Genomic DNA, 6991 nt, shown 5'->3' on the forward strand with positions numbered 1-6991 from the left:
TTTATCTACAGCAAGTACTACAAACATTTAAAAGTTGATAAAAATGAATGATAATTATATGTAAGCATGCCATATTATTCTATATGCTCTTCTTTGAACTTGAAAATGACATGATTTTAAGAAATAAAAATAGACAGCAATCCTCAAAAACAGAATTAATAAAATAGAAAAGGTATTTAGCCAAGGAAGCTAGAATGTGTTAAGAAATCGGTTTCATGAAGGGCAAGAGGGAAGTCCTAAACAGTAGTAAATACTGAATTAGTACACTTACAATCAGTACCATTTAGAAAGTTATTCTTTAAATTTAAAAAAGCAAAACTGAAATATTCAATTAATAAAAAAACTTTATACGCAGAAGATATGTAAAGAAGACATTGGTTCTGTAAAGATATACAGAGATGATTTTTAAAAGGATGATGATACAGTTATCAAAGTTATATACTAATATATTTAAATACCTTTGGAAAAAGAATCTTTTAAAAATTGTAAATCACTTGATGTACATCCAAAAGAAAAAATCCTCAAATCCTACTGTACACATGTGGAAAGTCTGTATCATATAATTTATAAAGGAGGAAGTACACAATTTAAAAAATGATCAAGGTTATACATCACATAAGTACAAATTAAGATCATGAAATGTATTGTCATGTACCACTCTGTCCGCTTGAAAGAAATCCCAGTATCCAGGCACGGAAAGTTTAGGTGTCACAATTGGGTGGACAACCGCAAGGTAGTAACTTAGGATGATAGAGGCTTTGAAAGTTTCAAAAGTAGAAACATCCCTCTGAACAAATCCTCAGCACATTGTTTTGTATTGACCCCTTTACCTGTTTCTCATACTAGGCTCAGAGCATCTTGAAAGCAAAGATTTTGTGTTTTTTGCTTTGATATTCCCCAACAATTAAAAAAAATAAAAAATATATGGAAATGCATAATGATGGCAAGGTTGTAGGTGAAAAATAAGTCTATTACATGGTTAGGAAGAATGGACATTGGAAGAGAAATAATTTGGCAATCTGTAGTAAAATCCTTCAAAACACTCTTTCTCTTTTCATTAATAAATCCATTTCTTGAAAACCAGTCTAACGAAATAACCAGAGGGACGCCTGGGTGGCTCAGGAGTTGAGCATCTGCCTTCAGCTCAGGGCGTGATCCCGGGATCTGGGGATCGAGTCCCACATCGGGCTCCCTGCAAGGAGCCCGCTTCTCCCTCTGCCTGTGTCTCTGCTTCTGTCTCTTTCTTTCTGTGTCTCTCACGAATAAATAAATAAATAATAAAATCTTTTAAAAAAGAAATAACTGGAAATTCGAATAAAGGATTTTATCAAATATGGTCAGCTATAATAGTAAAAAACTAGAAATCTCCCAAATGTCCAACAACTAAAAAATAGCTGTGTAAAGTATAGTAAAGCACATCATGCAATCCTTTAAATAAATTTAATCATGAGCTTTTAATGGGGTGGAAAAATCACTTATGATATATCATGACTCGGTTTTCCCAATTATACAAAGAGAATCATAACTACTAAACAAGAATCAGAGAAGGGGCACACATCCCAAAATATGAAGAGTGCATATCTTAAAGTGGTGGATTAATGCTTCATTTTAATTCTTTTTTATATTGGTATGTATTTTTCAAGCTTTTTTTTTTGAAATCATGTATGATGTTACAGTCATGAAACACACACTTCGGAAGATAATTTCTTTTAAACTTTTCAATACTGTTAACCTTTGTCTTGTAAAATGTTTTGATTCAAGAAGTAGTATTAGAAAACCTAAATTGCACAAGGCAAAAAATATTGTTAGGAAAATCAATATGACAGGAACCCATCAGACAACATGTTTCCAATCTAGTTAACATAAAGGTGAAAAGGCATAAAAAGTAATTTAAAGGGCTTATCATCTCTTGCCTCATCTATTCTAACAGATTCACACTACATCTCTCACCTCTTGGTATACCACTCTTCAGTTTATTTTCTGCGCTGTTGCCAGAATGCTCTGTCAAGAGCACAGATGTCATTGTTTCTTTTACTTTCTAAGCTTATTTGGTTCTCTTTTGCCTGAAGCACTGGTTCTCAACCATGACTGCACATCAGAATCACCCTGGTTAGCTCTAAAACATGTCCGGTGCCAGCCCTTCCACCTCGCTGTGACCCACAGAGTTTCTGATTTAATTATTCTTGAATACAACCAAGGCATCAGCATTTTCTAAAGATCCCTAAAATTAAATGCCTCACGATGGTGTATAATGAGGGTGGCTACCTCTCTAGCCCTGTTTCTTACCAGTTTCTCTTAAGAAGGCTCTGGATTTTAGGCTGAATATGACATACCAATTTCGCAACTCTCTGTTTACCTATGATTCTCCTTCTCCCTGGAATGAACTTTCTTCCCTTATAAAGTGGAATTCTCCTAGTCACCCTTGTCACTCTTTAAAACTCTGTTTAAACAGTCCCTTGCTAAGTAAACCTTCTCTGATATCCTAAGGCAGTTAGATGCCCCCACCCACTTTGCTTTACAGAAGCCCAAACACAGCCAGGCCTGGAGAGATTAGGTCCTGCAGCAGGGTGAACCATTAAAGAAGTAGAATGTGACAGGATTTTGACATTTTGAAAATAGGACCGTCATGTGACAGAGACCTTGATTCATTATTTGATAAATGTCCCCGTTTGCTGTCTTTTCCCACTAGACTGAGAGCTCCTGCAGGCAAGGATCTTACATACTCATCTTTGTATGACAGCACTTAGTCCAATGTCAGGCAGTTTGTAGATACTCATTTTTTTAAGTCAATATAAGAAGGAATTAATCCAGTGTATGATAAATGGCAAATATATGGCACAGAAGAAAATATAGTAGGAATTCAAAAGACAGCAAGTTTGCTCAACCAAGTTTTCACAACATCACAGTGCAAGGGGGAGCTCTGGGTTTGCACAGACCAGAGCGCCTCTTGCTAGCTGTGTCAGGCGAACAAGTTACCTGTCCTTTCTAAGCTTCTACTTCTCCTCCAAGTGTGAGGATGACCATCTTGATCTCACTGGGTTGTCTGTAGCTCATAATGTGCTTGGCAGATACAGGTGGTCAATGAATGTTGGGTCCTACCCCTCTTCTTCAGTTTTTACAGTATTATAATGGAAACTTTCTCAACAAGTGATGCACTCCTTGGAAGCAGAGAGGGCATCTTACTCATTGGGTGCTACTTCATAGATTAGAATGGTGCTGAGCACAAACCATGGTCTCAATAGATTATTTTTCAATTAAAGGAGAAATTACATGAAGTTGAAGGTTGGGTCTCATTGGATACACAAAAGTGTAGCAAGATGGTGAGAGGAATAGTGGAGATTGAAAGAGGTGAAGCATGAAAATAGTGGAAAATAAAGTTTTAAGGGAGGAGCTATGGAAGAGACGTTAACACAGCGAGGTAGATGACTCAGGTAGGGAAGGAATTTAACAGAAGAGTGCCCAGAAGGTAAGGTTAAGATTTAAGATTTTATCCTTTATATAATGGGGAGCCGTGGAAGAATTGGAGACAAGTATGAAATGTTCTCCAGCTCAAGACTTAGAGCTGCTCCCCAGATTTGGATAGCATGAAATATAAGTTGTTTGCAAATAGAAGTTGGTTTTATGCATTTCATGCATTTAAAGAGAACTATTATTAATTGTAATCATAGGTGTGATGTAGTCCTGAAGTAGCGTAACATCAAAAGAAATAAAGGTGAAGCATGGTATGTAATTATTATTACTTGGCAGATCAATAGAACACGACAGGGAAAGACAGAAAGAGCACACACAATAAGAAATGCAACGAACATGAAATGAAAAAAAAATAAGCTTGAAAACTGAGAATTCAGAGAGAAGATCTATTCAGCATTAGATGGGGGGGATGGTATAACCAAATACAAAAGCCCAGTAGGCATTTGGAGAGGTGGGACTGGATGGACTCCTAATTACACAATGATTACACACATGATAGGTTACAAGTTTAGAGTAGATGAAGACACACTGGCTTGAAGTACAAAAAGAAAAAAAAAAGAAGGCCGAAGTTGCTTCCTTCAGAACAAACTACTAGGTGTTAGGAGCCAAAGAAGAGAATCACACAATCTTGTATGTGAAACAGTCTTCTATGCTTCACATAATTTTAATGTTCTGCTTTGTGTTGTTAGCAAAGAACAATAATTCAGGCAAAATTGAGTTTTCTTTGGATCCTTTTAAGGCAATCACTTTATTTTTTTTTCTTCTGTTAAAAAATAATTTTATTGAGACATAATGCAAATAGTTCACTCTTTTAAAGTGTGCAACCCAGTGGTTTTATCACACAGTTTTATATTGATCACTGATATGGAATTCCAGAACATTTTTATCATCCCCAAAAGAAACCCCATACCCATTAGACTCAGACCTATGCCCCTTTGCCTCAGCTCCTGACAAAACTAATCCCCTTTTTCTGTTTCTAGAGACTTGCCTATTCTGGATATTTCATATCAATGGAATCCTATAATCTGTAGTCTTTATATATATTTTTTTTTAAATATTTTATTTATTTATTTGAGAAAGCGAGCGTATATGCCAGTGAGTGAGGGGTGGGGCAGAGGGAGAGGGAGAGAGAGAATCTCAACCAGACTCCCTGCTGAATTGCAGAGCCAGACTTGGGGCTCGATCGCAGAACCCTGAGACCATGACCTGAGCTGAAACCAAGAGTCGAAGCCGGACCAACTAACCCGTTTTGTGCCTCCTTTACTTAGCATGACGTTATCCAGGTTTATCCATGTCGTAGCGTGCATCAGAACATGACTGCATTTTAATGGTTGAATAATATTCTATAGTATGGATATACACATTCTGGTTAGCCACCCATCAGTTGATGGACATTTAGTTTGTTTCCACTTTCTGGTTGTTACAAACAAGGCTGTTATGAACATTCATGTACAAATTTTTCTGTGGATGTATGTGTTTATTTATCTTGGTCGTATGCTTAGGAGTAGAATAGCTGGAGGATTTGGTAACTTTATGCTTAACATTTTGAGGAAATTCCAAACTGTTTCTCACAGCAGCTGCACTGTTTTACATTCTCACCAGCAATATGTGAGCATTCCAGTTTCTCCACGTTTATACCAAAATTTGTGTCTTTTTGACTATAGCCATCCCAGTGGACATCTCATTGTGGTTTTTATTAGCATTTCCCTAATGACTAATGATATTAAGCATCTTTGTATGAGCCCATTGGCCATTTGTGTACCTTCTTCGAAGAAATTGTCTATTCAAATCCGTTGCCCATTTTAAAATCAGGTTGTCTCTTTATTGTTGAATTGTAAGAGCTCTTTATATATTCTTCATACTAGAACCTTATCAGATATATGGAGTGCCAATATTTTCTACCTTTTATTTTCACTTTCTTGATGTGTCCTTTGAAGTCCAAAGCTTTTAATTTTGATTAAGTCCACTTTATTTTTCTTTAATTGCTTGTGCATTTGGTATCATATCTAAGAAATTATTGCTTAATCCAAAGTTACAAAGACTTACACCTCAGTTTTCACCTATGAGCTTTACAGTTTTAGTTTTTATGTGTAGACAGGGGGTACATTTGCATTTGAAGTGGATTCAACATTCTGGATTTAAATATTTATTTAATTCACTTGTTTTTAGTATGTACCCCTACCTTTAGCTATGTCTGACCTTCCCTACTGGCAGAAAGTCTGTTTTACTGTCTTTGGAGAACAAATCTTCCCTCTTCTGCCAGGATTGGAGGGGACACACATCTAGGTGCAGGGGATAGAATTGAGGCACTACCAACTCAAGCAAAATTTTAATGAACTCCTTGTAGCCCCTCTTCCTCCTCTAACTCAGAGATACCAGGTGCCACCACTGCCTAAGATTTTCAGCTGTTAATGTCTATGGTATAAATTGGGTTGTTTTCCTGAATTTTCCCTACAATTGCTTTGGGATTCAGCACTCTGAGGACTGATAAGTTGGTTCTTTTCTATTTACCTTTAATTTTTAAAGATTGTGTTGCTGGGGCACCTGGGTGGCTCAGCGGTTGAGTGTCTGCCCTTGGCTCAGGTCGTGACCCTGGGGTCCTGGAATCGAGTCCCCATAGGGAGCCTGCCTCTTCCTCTGCCTGTGTCTCTGCCTGTCTGTGCCTCTCATGAACAAATAAATATTTTTTTTAAAAATTGTGCTGCTGTTTTATTTGGGAGCAAATACTGTTCTGCCATTGGGAGAAGTGTCTTTATTAAGTTATGTCTTTCTTGTGCCAAAAACTCAGAAATAGCAAAATTTAAACCACCAACTCAGTAAGTAGTATTTAGTAAGTTTATTGTGCATATAAGAGCAGTTCAGGTACTGGAAGCTTCCAAAAATTAAAAACCAAACGATAGGAAGTTAGGCGCATGAAGTTACAGGATGGTTCAAAGAGTCAAGATAGGAAATTGTCTGATCTTTAAGTATTATTAGTGAGGTTTTATAGACAGTAAGGATTGATTAAAAGTGACTATCTCATACTATTTTTAAGAAGATGATTTAAGTGTCTTTGATGATTGCCAGAGAAATTTGCAAGAAATAGTTTAAGTTTTACTTATGTTCATGAAATAAACTCAGTTTAGTTTTTCTTACATGCATGGCTTAAATGGTTTTGTCTGATCAAGGAATACTCAAGTCTGATCTCCATCTTGTATTTAATTTTAACACTAGAAGCAAAGTCAAGCTGTGCTGTGTGATTTTTTCCTCCCTTTTTCTATTTAATTAATGATTGGTGTTAATTTCTTTCACATTTTATTATGATGTTTTCTGACTTCTTGGTTTCTAAAGTTGTAATTCCTTTTCTAAAAAATTCTCTTTATGGATATATTAGTGATAGGCTGAGAGAGGCTGTGTTAGAATCTTCTAGTCACAGACCATTTTGAACCAGATAATATTGATTTAGTTTAGAAAATTGTGTGACACGATCGGATGAAAAAAACTCGAGTTGGGGACACTGGTTTGGATATTCTATTCCTGA

The sequence above is a fragment of the Nyctereutes procyonoides genome, unplaced genomic scaffold, assembly GCF_905146905.1.
Source record: "Nyctereutes procyonoides isolate TBG_1078 unplaced genomic scaffold, NYPRO_anot_genome, whole genome shotgun sequence".
Lineage (NCBI taxonomy): Eukaryota > Metazoa > Chordata > Mammalia > Carnivora > Canidae > Nyctereutes > Nyctereutes procyonoides.